Source organism: Brachyhypopomus gauderio, unplaced genomic scaffold (genome assembly GCF_052324685.1).
Source record: "Brachyhypopomus gauderio isolate BG-103 unplaced genomic scaffold, BGAUD_0.2 sc72, whole genome shotgun sequence".
NCBI classification, from domain to species: Eukaryota; Metazoa; Chordata; class Actinopteri; order Gymnotiformes; family Hypopomidae; genus Brachyhypopomus; species Brachyhypopomus gauderio.
The window spans coordinates 1,690,721-1,708,334 of NW_027506893.1; positions in this window are offsets into that span (position 1 = coordinate 1,690,721).

The window sequence follows — 17,614 nt, forward strand, 5'->3', positions numbered from 1 at the left end:
AACAACGTGGAAGAATCAACGCGCAAAAGAATAGAAACCAAAACCGTGAGGGCACGGAGTAAATAGAAACAAACAAAACAACGCGGAAAATACAACACGTGAAAAATAACACTCAACTGTACAGAGACGGGAGAAAGAAACAAAATGACAGTAACTAACAAACAGCGCGGATAAATGCAACACAAAACCAAGGATGCCAGGGGACGTAACTGGCAGCAGGCAAAAAAACACAGCAGCAAAAAAACCCTTCCCAAAAATAAAGGCAAAACGGATAGGAAAAAATACAGGAATGGGAAAACTTGAGATGGGTCAGAAAGCGACGCAGGAGATAGATACTCGAATAAGTAAAGAGAAAGCATAAGTGAGAGGTGGCGAGACACCATTCAGCAGTGATCCGTCTTCACAAGCTAAGCCTAACAAATAGCTGAGACGAATCACTGCCGATTATGCCGGTTTAGTCTGGGACTGACTCTGGTGTTCCTAGTAACGGCTGGGGGAACAGCATCCGAGCCAGCCCTGACAGCTTGCAAAATGAAGCTCAAGAATTTTGGTAACACAACAAAAAGCATTTTATTTTACCAAATCACTTTATTTTTGTTAATTAAATGTGAAAGACACTTTACTTTCTGTATTTGTCATTCTGTCTCGCAAAGCAGACTGTAGTAGTTCATGCAGATTTTATAGACTGAAGCAGGAATTTTTATGAAGCAAATCGTTTTGGAATTGAAAATCGTTTTGAATCTAATCATGGCCCCCAAAATCGGAATCGAATCATGAGATAGTAAACGATTCCCGCCCCTAATGCAGATGATCCCATCCAAAACAGCTGGCATGGCACGGCTCAAAGATGACTGGGATATCCCGGCCAGTCTGCCAGTTCTCTTTGAAATGAGCCAGTCGTCAGGAAGCAGAGTGTTGTCAGCACCTGTGAAGGAACTGGCAATGCGTGACTCCTCGCCGTTTCTCTCTCCAAAACTGGACCCAACTCAGCACAAAACAGCTCTTGGAAAGATGAAATGGCTTATAAGCCAGTCATCATCATGGGCCAAAAAATCATAATGGTCACGGAAAACGCACTGTCGGCGAATTCGGCCATTAGCAATATTCTCCAGTAATGTCAATGCTGCCATCTCCCAAGAACCATCTCCAGCGCAACATTTAATGCATGTTTATATAATCTAGGCTAAGTGGAAACACGCTGAATGATTATTTCAGTAAGGCAATCAAATTGTCTAATTAATTTACTATTTAATCGTCTGATTAGTTTACTTTATTTTACCCAATAAGGGCTTACTACAATATGTGCGTGAAGGATATCTTAATAGTTGTAATTTCAATGAATCACCTCGAAGTGTCGCTAATTGATGAAAACACATTAGAAACATGCGTACGCCTGAAGTGAAAGTGTCGTTGGTGTATGCACTTTGTCACGTTCAAATAACACTTAGTACATCTGACCGTTTTTGTACGTACGCACCGTTCATACATGAGGCCCCTGGGGCCTCATTTATAAAACTCTGCGTAGTTTCTGGAGTGAAAGTGTGCGCATGCACAAAAAACAGGAAATGGCGTACGCCCAAAAAAAAATTCAGATTTTAAAAAGTGTGTGCACACCTGAACGCTGTTTCCTCTTTATAAATCACAACCTGCTTGTAAATGTGCGCAGGTGACTCAGCCTCCGCACCACCCACATTTACCCACAAAACATCCATGCAAATCACACAATGAATATTTAAATGTGGGATTCCCCATTCATTCTGAGTGGGATAATAGAGGAATGCAAGCCAAAGAAGCTGAATTTCAGAGAATGTGAAGTAGAGGCCCTTGTTTCTGAGGTAGAGGCAAGGAAGGATATGTTTGGTGGCCTTAGTAGTGACATTACCAACAAACACAAGTTTGGTGAGTGGCAACATGTGGCTGCAGCAGTAAATAATGTTAGTTCCACAAGCTGAACAGTTGCAGAGGTAAAGAAACAGTGGTCGGATTTAAAAGTCGACGCAAAAAAGAGAATTGCTTTGCACAGAAAGAGTTTAACTGCAACTGGAGGGGGAAAGGCTACACCTGCACCCTCTCATTTTCATGAGAAGATGGCATCAATAATTGGGGAACCCCTGTTAATTGGGGTTGTGAGTGAGGAGGGTGACAGACTTGGCTGATGAACACTGCACAGAAGAACCAGGTGCAGTGTTCATCATTTTTTCTTTTAAATTAAAGACAAGGGAGGATCCATCGCTTTACTTGGAGAAGTGGCCTCTCACCAGTCCAGTGTTACTGTTTGATGGAAAGGTCTGCATCCTTGCCATGGGAAACGTAGTCATGGCTCTCATCTAATTTTCTTAAACTCAATAGTAAGAAAACCGAAGTTTAACTTGTTAGTACTCCCTCCACTTTAACCAAATCTCCAAGTTTTCCCATTATTATTGACACCTCTCATGTGTATCCTTCCCCTCAGGTAAGGTAAAGAGTCTGGGCGTCATACTTGATAGTACACTTTCTTTTTCATCTCATTAATTCTATCACCTGCTCTGCTTACTTTCACTTATGTAACATTAACCGACTCCGTCCCTTTCTTACTCCTCATGCTACTGCTGTCCTTGTTCATAGCCTTATCACATCTAAGTTAGATTACTTTAACTCACTTCTCTTTGGTCTCCCGAATAAGACTCTCCATAAATTGAAACTGCTCCAGAACTCTGCTGCCCCGGTCATTACTGGTACTCCATCCAGAGAACACATCACCCCGGTATTGCAACAGCTCCACTGGTTACCCATTGAAGCCAGAATTCGTTTTAAAATTTTAATGCTCACATTCAAAACTATCCATAACCTTGCTCCTCCTTACTTGTGTGAACTGCTACACATCTCCACTCCGTCCCGTTCCCTCAGATCCTCATCCTCCACTCACCTTACTGTTCCTTCTGCCCGTCTCGTCACTATGGGCAGTACTTTAGTTGTGCTCCTCAGCTCTGGAATTCCCTTCCCCCCGCTATCAGGAACACTGACTCTCTTCTCTCTTTTAAATCTCTATTGAAAACTCATTCGTTCAAGTTAGCATATTCTCTCTAAGCTGTTCTGTGGTGTTTGTCATGACTCTTTTAGTATTGTTTTTACCTTGATGTATTTAAATGATTGCTGTTTCAGCCTTATTATTGTTGCTTTTATCTGTTTGTAAGGTGACCTTGGGTTTTTGAAAGGCGCCATCAAATAAAATGTATTATTATTATTACTGATAAGGCAGACAAACTAACAGATAGAGGGACTACGACAACAGGGCCACAACAGGTAACATCCCCCAGATTAAGAGTCAAACCTGACTCTCCCCCTCCTCCAGCCACTAACAGAGCTTCCCCTACACCGGCATCTAGTTTCTCCACAGAGACTGATACATTACAATATCCTACCCAACACCCCAGAACCACTAGAAAGATATTTGATTGGGAGTTGTTGGTTACTAAACCTGTTGTTTTTATTGGGGATTCCAATTTAGCCAGGATTCCCCCTTATAGCAACACCCGGATACAAGTTGACAGTTTCCCCGGGGCTAACTTCCTCCACCTGGCCAAGGTACTACAGAAAATGACCATACATTCAGAGACTGAGATTGTAGTCCAAGCACTGGGTATTAACAACAAAGAGGCGCGCGAGGCCACCGTAATTACGTCATTTTCGCCGCTTTAAAGCACTTCTACGGCACTTTCAAGGTCCATTTCAATATTTCCCAGCTGACTCAGGTTCTCTCTTAAGCTCGGTTTCTGGAACGAAAAACCTGAGCTTTCGTTAACTCTTGAGTTTATTTACCCGCTTTCTGGAATACCCTCCTGTTCAGTCAGCTATTTGTTGTGAATCGAAAAACAGTTACATATTCAAGCATTTTCAAGTACTTTAGCCTAAATTCCAGCACTTATCAAACCTGGAACACAATGCACAATTAAAATTCGTCACGTAAATTTTCCGCCATTTGCGGAGGTTCGCGCGAGGTGCAACGTTCACTCCCGAAAGTATAAATTCAGCCTTAACTTGTCGCTGATCACCTACAGTGTTCTCGCACAGCTCACACACACACGCAGGTATGTCCACACGGAATTAACACAAACGTAGCGCTTTCAAAATAAAAGTGTCACAGTTGTATTGCACGCACGACATATATATTTGTTTCATTTATGATTGGCCTCTCGCGGGCCGGACAGGGACGCACAACGGGCCGGATGTGGCACGCGGGCCGTTGTTTGCCCAGGTCTGATTTAGCAGAACCTCAACCTACTGTGGTACCAGAACCTAACATCACCCTCCCATTTGTTACTACTTTCAATACTCTTTCGTCGGGCCTTAACAAGTCTCAGACAATTTCCAGCAGACTCGGGAGCTTCATCCATCGTTAGGGCCTTACTCAATTATCTCTGCCTATAGGAGGAATCCAAATTTGAAGGACATATTAGTACATGCCTCATTCTCAGTGGACTCAACGAGGACACATACAACATCAGCACATTCCCACCAGCAGGGGTTCCTTGGAACTGGGACAATTGAATATGCCCTTCCAAGGGACATCAGTATGGACACCAGGAACATAATATACATGATCAGCACTTTGTACAAGTTGGGATAAGGCAATTACAGATTATGGGCTTAGAAGCAAACCTTACATGGACACAGACACAAAGGAGGAAAAAAGAAAGGTTTTGGACATACACCCTCAATACCTATACACCTCAAGGCTTTAACATCAGAACACCCACCTACACATAAAAATCCAACAACACATAGATAGATACTCAGGGATTAAATTTAGGAAGTACAGGGGCAGATTTTGTATACATGTAGGGAGCATCCAGGTGGCATTTTGTGGAAGTTTTTTTTTTCCTTAGATTTCTTTCTTTTTTTTATTTATATGTATAATAATTTTTTTCTTTTCCCTCTTGTGTGAATTAATCATTTTCGTTGATGTGTTGAGGATTTTGTGCGCTTCATTTTTGGTACACGGTGTGATTTGCATCTGGAATACCCCTAATGGAGTCCTTGTCTAAGCCTTATTTTTTTAGTACTTATTTATATAGCACTTACCTGTATGATGTGTAGTTGGAGATAAATTCTGGGTGGGTAAAAGGGATTGAATCTCTGGCATCTTTGGGGGTGACAGGTGGGGAAGTCAGGATGGTGGAGCCCTTGGGGGCGGTCTGTGAACCGGCGACCTACCGGATGGGAGACCTGTCACCACCCCACTGACCTACAACTTATTTGAGGTATTTTCTGGTCCTATACCTACCTAGTCTCTTACTTTTAGCCTGTAGACTTATCATTTAGAATCCTATCCCACTATAACCCCTGAATTTGGTGTAACGCGGCGGGTATGGTGACGTAACCACCGCGTGAATATACTTGAGAGGCGGACCCAAGTGCCGGCTCTGTCTGGCACAATAATATGCGAGAGTAGTAAATGTGGAGTTAATGCATACACACACAGTGTGGCAAAAACACCAACACAAAACGACGCGGAAAAACAACGCGCAAAATGAAACTAAACCGTAGATACTCGGTAGAAAAAGGAAACAAAAACAACGCGGAAGACTGACGCATGAAAAGCAAAACTCACACGTAGCGAGAGGGTGGAAAAAATAATAAAGGCAACTAAAAGGACGCGGAAAAAACTCGTCGCGTAAAACCGAAATAAGAACACCAGGAGAAGAATCTGGCTACTGGCAAAAATGCCGCAACAAAACAAAACCTTCCCAAAATAAATGAATAACGGATAGGAAGAGAAACAGATGGAGGAAAACTTGAGATTGGCTAGAAAGCAGCGCAGGAGACAGAGACTCGAATAAGTGAAAGAACAAGAGAGAGGGAGAGAGAAAGAATAAGGTGGCGAGACACCTTTAACTTGAGAATGAGACAAGAGAAAGGGCTGAGAACGTACCGGCATAACCAAAACGAATCAGCAATGATCTGTCTCCAAAAGCTTCCTTAAAAAGCCATGGCAACAGGTGAGACGGATCATTGCTGATTGCGTGGATGTAGTCTAGGGCTGACTCGGGTGCCCCTAGTGGAGGTAGATGGTGTGGAATCCGAGCCAGCCCTGACAGAGCCCCCCCCTCTAGGCCCGAGACCCCGCGGGCCCAGAGCGACTGCCCTGTCACGACGGAAGTCGCGTATAAGAGAACGGTCGACAATGCGAGAGGCGGGGACCCAGGAACGTTCCTCGGGACCGTAACCCGCCCAGTCAACGAGGTATTGGTCCCGACCACGAACACGGCGGTGGTCCAATAACCGGGTAACCGTGTATACCGGACCACCGTCAACCATGCGGGGAGGCGGCGGGGCCGGAGCACAGGGCATGTGACACAAAACCGGGCGGAGACGCGAGACGTGGAACACTGGATGGACACGCATGGAAGGAGGAAGCAGCAGCCGGTAGGAAACGGGGTTGATCTGCCTATCCACCTTGAAGGGACCCAAGTACCGAGGGGCCAACTTCTTGGTCCCGCCACGGACCGGCAGATCCTTGGCGGACAGCCAGACTCGTTGCCCGGGGCGGAAAGACAAGGCCGGAAGACGGTGCTTGTCAGCACTGCGACGGTAACCGGCCGAGGCAGACAAAAGGGCCTTACGGGCCTTACGCCATGCCAACCGGCACCGCCGCACCAAGGCACGAGCTCCTGGAACTGCCACCTCCTCTTCCTGGTCTGCAAACATAGGAGGGGCATAGCCATAAAGGCACTCAAAGGGTGACATCCCTAGAGCGCAGTGCCACAAGGTATTGTGGGCGTACTCAGCCCAGAGGAGTTGGTCAGCCCAGGAGGAGGGATTGGTGGAGGCCAGACACCGAAGCGTCTGCTCCAAGTCCTGGTTAGTTCGCTCGGTTTGACCGTTGGTCTGGGGATGAAAGCCTGAGGATAGACTGGCCTTGGCTCCCAGGAGACCCAGGAAGGCCCCCCAAAAGCGGCTGGTAAATTGCGGTCCCCTGTCAGACACCACGTCGGAGGGGAAGCCGTGGTACCGGACAATGTGACGGAGAAACAGGGAGGCAGTATCACGGGCCGAGGGGAGCTTAGGCAAGGCCAAAAACCTGGCGGTCTTAGAGAACCGGTCAACAATAACCAATATAGTGGTGTTGCCACGAGAGGGAGGTAAGCCCGTCACAAAGTCCAGGGCAACGTGCGTCCATGGTCTGGACGGGATAGGAAGTGGACGCAACAAGCCAGCGGGTTTAGAATGGGAGGCTTTGTTTTTTGCACATGTCTCACAAGCAGCAACAAACCTGCCCACCTCCTGGTCCATCCCAGGCCACCAAAATCTCCTTTTCAGGAGCTCAAGAGTACGACGGACTCCGGGATGGGCTGCGAAAGGTGAGTCATGCCCCCAACTCATAACTTTTTTCCTTAAATTAGGATGAACATATAAGCGACCAGGGGGAGTCCCGCTAGGCCCAGGATTGCCCGTAAGAGCTTGCTTAACCTCGGTTTCGATACCCCATTGTATGGGTGCTACAATCTTGGAAGCCGGTATTACCGTACCGGGTTCTGAGATGTCGGCAGGTGGTTCCCACTGACGGGAGAGGGCATCTGGCTTTACATTCTTGGTGCCAGGTCTGTACGAAAGTGTAAAATCAAACCGCCCAAAGAATAAGGACCATCTAGCCTGCCTGGGGTTAAGTCGTTTAGCCTGCTGGAGGTAGGCTAAGTTCTTGTGGTCCGTCCACACGAGGAACGGATGTTTAGCCCCCTCCAGCCAGTGCCTCCATTCCTCTAGTGCCAGCTTGACAGCCACCAGCTCTTTGTCCCCCACGTCGTAATTACGCTCGGCGGGTGTCATGCGGTGAGAGAAGTAGGCACAAGGATGGAGTTTCTGAGGAGTGCCTGTTCTCTGAGAGAGCACGGCGCCCACTCCGTAATCGGAGGCATCGACCTCGACGATGAATGGGAGGTCAGGGTCAGGCATGCACAAAACGGGTTCAGATGTGAACTGTTTTTTGAGTTTGTCAAAGGCTTGCTGGGCCTCAGGAGACCAGACAAAAGGACCAGGAATTTTCCTAGTGAGAGCAATAAGGGGGGCTGCCAGGGTGCTGAACCCCTTAATGAAGCGCCGGTAAAAATTAGCAAACCCCAGGAAGCGTTGAACTAAACGAAGTGAGGTAGGAGTCGGCCATTGAGCCACGGCCCGGATCTTAGAGGGATCCATGGCCAAGGTATTCTGAGCTATACGATACCCCAAAAATCCTACTTCCTGGACGTGGAAGAGGGACTTCTCCAGCTTTATGTAGAGGTGGTTTTCCAATAGGAGCTGGAGTACCCGTCTTACATGTGTAACGTGTTCTGCTACGGTACGGCTATAAATGAGGATGTCGTCCAAGTAAACAAAAGCATACCTGTCTAACGTTTCTCTCAAAACCTCATTAATAAAACGTTGGAACACTGCCGGGGCATTCATGAGGCCGAATGGCATAACCAGGTACTCATAGTGACCCGAAGGTGTGATGAAGGCGGTCTTCCACTCATCACCCTCACGGACTCTAACCAGGTTGTAGGCACTCCGGAGGTCAAGCTTGGTGAAGATAGTGGCCTGTTGGAGTGCCTCAAAAGCAGAGGCCATGAGGGGTAGAGGATGACGATCCTTAACAGTTACTTTATTGAGCCCTCGGTAATCAATACAGGGCCTTAACCCTCCATCTTTCTTGCCCACAAAAAAGAAGCCGGCTCCGGCAGGAGACGTGGAGGGTCTGATGAACCCTGCGGCCAGGGCCTCACGGATATACTCCTCCATGGCCTTACGTTCTGGGGCGGCTAAAGAAAAGAGACGGCCCCTGGGAGGGCTGGAACCGGGAAGCAGGTCGATGGCTATGTCGTATGATCTGTGAGGAGGAAGGAAGCTAGCCTTTTCTTTATTAAACACCTCTCCGAGGTCGTGGTACTCAGAGGGAACCTTGGTCAGATCCACCGGGTCAAGGGAGCGTTTGGTAGGGGACTCAAAGCGTCTCTGGAGACAGGTCTCCCTGCACACAGGGCCCCAACCCCGCACAGTACGGGAAAGCCAGTCTACCTCAGGATTGTGGCGTTGTAGCCAAGGGAACCCCAGTATGAGTCGCATGTGAGGGGCACAGATGACATAAAGCGTGATCTGTTCTTTGTGACCCCCTATGTCCATGTTGATGGGTATGGTTTGCCTAGCTACTTCTCCTGAGGCTATAATGCGTCCGTCCACTGCAGCCACAGTGAGGGGTTTTTCCAGATTGACCAGGGGTATGTCTAGCTCCTTCACTAGTGAGGCGTCGATAAAATTGGCGGTGGCACCAGAATCGATAAAAGCCAACAGGCGTTTTTCATCAGAACCGCGCCAGGTTAATGACACGTGGACGTAGAGTCCATTATTGGGAGGACTTGAAACTGGGCCCGCCAGAGCCTCCTTACTTACTGGCGGGCTGGTCCTTTTTCCCTGTAATTCAGGGCATCGGGTACGCTGATGCCCTTCACCCCCACAGTAGAGGCATCTGCCTCCTCGGAGACGAGACTGTCTCTCCTGACGTGACAGGCGGGTGTGACCTAGGTGCATGGGTTGTGGGTCATCGGTGGCTTCTCGTGGTTCGGCAGTGAGTTTACTCCCTATGGTAGGTGTACTGTTGCATCGATGCAGCCCTCTGGCCTGCTTTCGCTCACGACGGCGGTTATCAAGACGCACTGTGAACGCAATTAGAGCATCTAGGTCGGATGGTGGATCACGGAGCGCTAACTCATCCTTGAGCCCTTCTGAAAGGCCTTCTTGGTATATGGCCATGAGCGCATCAGACCCCCACCCACTCTCTGAAGCGAGCGTTCTGAAGTCTAGTGAGTACTCTGCTACGGACATTCTACCCTGGCGAAGGCGCAACAGGCGCGGACCCACCACCCCACCTGACGACGGGTGGTAAAACGCATGCTTCATGGCAGCAGAAAACAGTGAATATGTGGAGCACACGTCAGCCCGTGATTCCCACAGAGGAGTAGCCCATGCTAAGGCTTTGTCATGCAACAAGGCCACTACGTAGGCTACTTTAGATCGTTCGGTTGGGAAACGTGATGGTTGCTGTTCAAACACCAGTGCGCACTGTAACAAGAAACCCCTACACCCTTCAGGGTCTCCTGAATAACGAGCAGGAGGAGGGAGAGCAGGTTCAAGACGAGCCACGGCAGCGGGTGTTCCAACAGAGACATGGGTATCACTGATCATAGCCTGTATGGCGGTTGTGAGGTTGCCGAGCTGCTCTGTTATCTGTTGGAGCGCCTGGTCGTGACCACTAAGTAGCTGCCCCTGAGCAGTGAGAGCAGCCCTGAGCTCAGCTGCCTCGCGAGTCGCGGCTGGGTCCATGTTTAAGGCTGATTCGTTCTGTAACGCGGCGGGTATGGTGACGTAACCACCGCGTGAATATACTTGAGAGGCGGACCCAAGTGCCGGCTCGGTCTGGCACAATAATATGCGAGAGTAGTAAATGTGGAGTTAATGCATACACACACAGTGTGGCAAAAACACCAACACAAAACGACGCGGAAAAACAACGCGCAAAATGAAACTAAACCGTAGATACTCGGTAGAAAAAGGAAACAAAAACAACGCGGAAGACTGACGCATGAAAAGCAAAACTCACACGTAGCGAGAGGGTGGAAAAAATAATAAAGGCAACTAAAAGGACGCGGAAAAAACTCGTCGCGTAAAACCGAAATAAGAACACCAGGAGAAGAATCTGGCTACTGGCAAAAATGCCGCAACAAAACAAAACCTTCCCAAAATAAATGAATAACGGATAGGAAGAGAAACAGATGGAGGAAAACTTGAGATTGGCTAGAAAGCAGCGCAGGAGACAGAGACTCGAATAAGTGAAAGAACAAGAGAGAGGGAGAGAGAAAGAATAAGGTGGCGAGACACCTTTAACTTGAGAATGAGACAAGAGAAAGGGCTGAGAACGTACCGGCATAACCAAAACGAATCAGCAATGATCCGTCTCCAAAAGCTTCCTTAAAAAGCCATGGCAACAGGTGAGACGGATCATTGCTGATTGCGTGGATGTAGTCTAGGGCTGACTCGGGTGCCCCTAGTGGAGGTAGATGGTGTGGAATCCGAGCCAGCCCTGACAGAGCCCCCCCCTCTAGGCCCGAGACCCCGCCTAACCCCTCCCCTAACTCTAACCATAACCTGCCCCCCTCTCCTTAACTACTACCCCAACCCTCCCTAACCCTAGCCTGTGGTCTTTCTTGTTTTTTTTATATATATTGATTTTCATAGTGTGTGTATGTATTATATTTTCTTTATATATATATATGTGGGTGTGTATCACATTTCTTAAGCACTTACTTTTTAGCACTTATCCTTATCTTTTTTAGCACTTAAAGCCTATTAGGAACCCCCCTCTCTCCAACTTACTGCTTACAACCTCCACAAAATTTGTGTAGATATAGGCCAATGTATACTAGTATTTACCTGCTCACCCTGTATAGGTCCCACCACTGGGTTGGATCCCGGTGCATCCTAAGGTGTGACTCTCCTTACTTTCTCCTCTGGGGTTTGAACCATCGCCCTCCAGGTCGGCAGTCCTCGGTTCAGCCCACTCACTTATCCGCTCCTCATCTTTCCTGGTTAAAACATTTCTTTTACCTTATAACCCCCTCCCTAATCCTAACCACAATTCCTCCCCTAACCATAATATTCCCCCTCTCTAATTCCAACCACAACCCCTCCATTAACCCTAACCATAACCCCCTCCCCACTCTACTCCTAACCCTAACCCCTCCCCTAACCATAACCCTCCCCCCTTCTACTCCTAACCATAACCCCTCCCCTAACCCTAACCATAACCCTCCCCCCTTCTACTCCTAACCATAACCCCTCCCCTAACCCTAACCATAACCCTCCCCCATTCTACTCTACTCCTAACCATAACCCCTCCCCCAACCCTAACCATAACCCTCCCCCCTTCTACTCCTAACCATAACCCCTCCCCTAACCCCAACCATAACCCTCCCCCCTTCTATTCCTAACCACAACCCCTCCCCTAACCCTAACTATAACCCTCCCCCCTTCCATTCCCAACCATAACCTCTCCCCTAACCATAACCCTCCCCCCATCTACTCCTAACCATAACCCCTCTCCTAACCATAACCATAACCTTCCTTTTTCCATTACCTTTCCTTAGCCCCTCCTCTGATCATAACCTTCTACAACCTCTAACTAGTGAGCCAGTGCACTGAAGGTTTTCCATACCACCTTTATTAAAAATCAAAACACACAAAAACTAACCATAACCTGCCCCCCTCTCCTTAACTACTACCCCAACCCTCCCTAACCCTAGCCTTCCCTCTCCCCAAACCTAACCTTAACCCCTCCTCAAACCCACAACCTCCCCCCCTCCCTAACCCCACCCATAACCTTCCCTTTCCCGACACCTTTCATAACCTCAACACCAATCTGGACTCTTTCCCCTCACCCTGGTCTTCACCATCCTGCCTCCCTCCTCTCCCAATCCCAATCTCCATCCTATCCCCAACAGGATCCCTATCAGCCTTCCCAAGTTTACCCCAACAAGCTAGTGAGCCAGTGCGCCTAAGGTTCGTTATACCACCTTTGTTGTAAACCTAAACACATAAAGCCTAGCCTCAATCCCTATACAGAGCCCTACCTTACTCTAACCTATGGGTCACTGATAGGCCCTCAGAGTGAGTGTTTAAAACACAGTCATAGATCTCCACTCCCAGGAACACACAATTCTATGGCTCCCTTTCCTTAAGTATTTTTAACAGATTAGTGAGCCTGTGCATGTATGGTTATTACACCATTTTAAACCTTTACTTTTAATCCTAACCTTAACCCTAATATATCCCTCACCTTCTCTTCCCTATCCTACCCCATACCTGACCTGAACCTCCAGACCTACAGCCCAATACCCAACTTCCTTCCCTGCCAGACTCTAAACTTAACCTTCCAACACCCCCCCCCCCCCCCACAGTCTTAACACTAACCCCCTCCCTCCTACCGAGCCCTGGACTTAACCCCCTACTTTTCCAAAGTCCTAAACCCAACCTTTCTAACCCCATCCACCACAAACCCAACCTTTCTAACCGTTCTATCCTTGGGTATCAACAATAAGGATCAACTTTTTCAATAAACCTCTAAAAAACAGTTGCAGGAGTTGTGGAGGACGGCGGCCGAGGTTTTTCCGAATGCCACCATTTACACACCTGTGATTCATTTCTCAGATCTTTCACAGGATCAACAAAGGAATCTGAAAGTTCTTAATGCATTCATTTTGGAACATGGGACATTTCTTAATGAAATATCCCCACTCAGGTTCCAGGTAAATCCCAGGGATCTAGTGCATTGGACTACTGTGACGGACTGGGAAATCTTTCACTATTGGTTGGATCAATTAAACTAACTCATCACTTCAGATGTCAGACATCTATTTTAAAAAATGTTATTAATCTGTCTAAAACCTTTATACTTAAATATGCAGCAGGAACTTCAGTCGAGGCCTCTCGTTCATTCCCACGCCACGGACGTCGGCCTTGGGGGGACTCAGGGGGGACGTCCATGCCTTTAATAGACGTTTAAAACTTTTGGATTATTTTCATTCATCACAACATACAGTTCCACTTCCCTTTACTACACATTCCAATTGGACACCTCATAATTCGACCATCTCAACACCTATAAAACAACTTTACTTTATATACTTTATTACATTATGTTGTCCATTATTTTCTAAATCTAATTATCTTAATAGTTTTAATCTTATTTACTTTACTATCTTACTTTACTTTTTATTTTGTTATTTTAATATTTTTATCTTTAATTTCTTTTAACATTTTCTTTTTGTCTTTTCTCCTTTTAATGTTTCTTTTTATTTATACTGTAAAGCAATTTGAGTTGCATGTATGTATGAAAGGTGCTATACAAGATTATTATTATTATTATTACAATAGAAGTATCACTAACCTTCAATTTCATCCACCCAACAAGGATAATCTAACAACACAGGACAGCTTTACATCAATTGAAGAACAGGTACATTGTTATAAAACTGGCACATAAAGGGGCCTCAATTGTAATACTATCAATCAATCAACTTTTATTTATATAGCACTTTTTACAACAGTTGTTGTCACAAAGCAGCTTTACAAGTGCTGAGTCCTAGCCCCCAGTGAGCAAGCCAAGGGTGACAGTGGCAAAAAAAAACTCCCTAGTTTTTTTTGCATGAGGAAGAAACCTTGAGAGGAACCAAGACTCAGGGGGGGAACCCATCCTCCTCTGGCCGACATCGGTCACCATGACAACCATAACACAATGACTAATACTAGATAAACAACAGTATCTTCTTTAGGCTTACCGTCAACTTAACAATACACCAAACTGTCACAGTCTTCAACAGCAAACAATCTTTACTTATCACTACCTTTCAAAGTCTGACACAACAAGGCTACATTAATAATAAACAAAAACTATTTAATAGGCCCCAATCCACCACGACCATGCCAATTTTATCTCTTGCCAAAAATACACAATCCCCCTATCCCTCAATTAGGATTGGTTGCAATCTGCAAGCACCGCCCTACTTATTAGGGACCAGATGTATGCAATTAAGAAAGCATAACGCCGTGCATAGAGGCTCGAAGATGGTAGCCGGAAAGATGGTAAGTACTGCATTTTGGCATTTTAAAATTTAATTAATCTTATTCATTAAAACCAATTTTGTCTCTTTTTTTCCACTATCTTTAGCGGGAATGTCCGATGTGTCTAGAGAAACACATTAAGCTGAAACACCACTTAAAGACGGTTCATGAAATCGATGACAAGGAGATCGGTTTGATTTCTAGGCTAGCAATCGTTCGGTACGGCTAGATTGTGAAATCTGTGGGAAGAAGTGTTTGGTGAGGTTGGACATGCACTTAGGCTCTTTCCATAATGTACACGGTACCCAAAAAATGAAAATTGTGGCCGAGGCAAAGCGACTTTATATGATCAAATTGTTAGAGAAATACCGTAAGACCCAGAGTTCAACAGCCAGTGTAGCCTGTGACGCACCCGACTCGGAGGAACCAGGTGACAGCAAAACAACATTTACCACAGAGCCTGACACGTCTGAAGGGCCAATCTGTGATCGCCATGCCGTGGAAGAACCACCCTCCAGCCATTGTGAGTACGAGGGGGTGGATTCACCATCAAGCGATTCTGAGGACGACGACAACACACTTAGGAAGGGGAGGCATTTGATCTTACCCGAAGCATTGGAAGGCACCAGGGTGGAAGTGGCCCTAGACAACTACCAGGCTTTTTACATACGTTTTGATCCCACAGTGAAAGACTCAGAAAACGTCAACAAAGATGGACGCACGCCCTAAAATTCATTCTCCACATGGCCGAAGACACAAGCAAGCACAAATTCAATAGCCTTAAATTCATCCACAACCTGGAGAGAATAAGACAGTAGCCGTCTACTCGGATCAAACACAAATACAGCTACACTACGGTACATATTATGCTCATCAACGCTGTGTCTTTTATAAAACGTGCACGAGCCTTCCACCTGGACATATTGGGCCTTCAACCACAGCAGATCAAACAGATACTCCTTCAAATCAAGAAATTACTAAAAGACATATGAGAAGCCACCGGCAGGCAGTCAAAAGACTTAAATCAAGTATGTTGACCTCCACATGCCCATTCTGGACAAATTTCCTCCATATGCCTACGGTATAACCTTGGACTTATCCACTTACAGAACACTTAAAATCCACCCAAGATTTTGAGAGATTTATGAAGATAGCAGGAGTGGAAATACCCAGGCTGATAGGTGAGTGGCATAATACAGACACATCAAGCCCGCAACAGGTGCACATTTCTAGGCATACATGTTTTAAACATGGTGGTTTTCTCTTCCAGACCAGATGAGGGAGGAGGCCAGAGAGGACACGTATTGCCTCTTACAGGGCTATCCGACAGGCTATCTGGCTATGATAACAGGCCATAGACCTGTGGTTTTTTACAACATGACTAAAGATCAAGTGGACAACGCAGAGCAAGATGACCAAGGCCGGACCGTCGTCTGGGTAAGCCCACATAAGTTCACCTTACCCCCGCCACACACTGTAGGATGAGAGGCCTGGTTGATCCACCCTGTTTGAAATTTAGAACTTAGTACATTAACATTTCCCAGGTTGATCGACACAAAACGGACAGGAGATACGGCTCGGCCTACCTCGCCCTGATGCCTGTAGAGGCGACGTGGTTAAGAGACATGGCTGACATCTCTAACCGCTATGGAGACAACAAGTGCCCGTACGTCTTACAGAGTGGAGGAAAGCAAATGACTACAATTACCCACCTCTTCCAAAGGGCATGGAAACATGCCGGAATGCACGGACATATCGGCTTTACCATAATCCGAACATGTGTCAGTAACCAGGGCAGACACCTCACCATGGAAAACCGCATGCTTGTTTGTCATACCGTGGATACTGCAGACAGGTTCTATGCATCTTTGCCTACCCTGAGTGATGCTTTTAGGGTAAGAGAACTCAGAATCCAGGCACTGGATGAACCAATAAAGGGTTGAAAGAGTTATTCGTCTGTGTCTCGTCATTTATGACTTCCAGGGCATGCAGTCCAGCTACATTTCACACCCCAGGACATATTGGGCCTTCAACCACAGCAGATCAAACAGATACTCCTTCAAATCAAGAAATTACTAAAGGACCACACTAGACATATGAGAAGCCACCGGCAGGCAGTCAAAAGCACAACTTCAATAGCCTTAAATTCATCCACAACCTGGAGAGAATAAGACAGTAGCCGTCTACTCGGATCAAACACAAATACAGCTACACTACGGTACATATTATGCTCATCAACGCTGTGTCTTTTATAAAACGTGCACGAGCCTTCCACCTGGACATATTGGGCCTTCAACCACAGCAGATCAAACAGATACTCCTTCAAATCAAGAAATTACTAAAAGACATATGAGAAGCCACCGGCAGGCAGTCAAAAGACTTAAATCAAGTATGTTGACCTCCACATGCCCATTCTGGACAAATTTCCTCCATATGCCTACGGTATAACCTTGGACTTATCCACTTACAGAACACTTAAAATCCACCCAAGATTTTGAGAGATTTATGAAGATAGCAGGAGTGGAAATACCCAGGCTGATAGGTGAGTGGCATAATACAGACACATCAAGCCCGCAACAGGTGCACATTTCTAGGCATACATGTTTTAAACATGGTGGTTTTCTCTTCCAGACCAGATGAGGGAGGAGGCCAGAGAGGACACGTATTGCCTCTTACAGGGCTATCCGACAGGCTATCTGGCTATGATAACAGGCCATAGACCTGTGGTTTTTTACAACATGACTAAAGATCAAGTGGACAACGCAGAGCAAGATGACCAAGGCCGGACCGTCGTCTGGGTAAGCCCACATAAGTTCACCTTACCCCCGCCACACACTGTAGGATGAGAGGCCTGGTTGATCCACCCTGTTTGAAATTTAGAACTTAGTACATTAACATTTCCCAGGTTGATCGACACAAAACGGACAGGAGATACGGCTCGGCCTACCTCGCCCTGATGCCTGTAGAGGCGACGTGGTTAAGAGACATG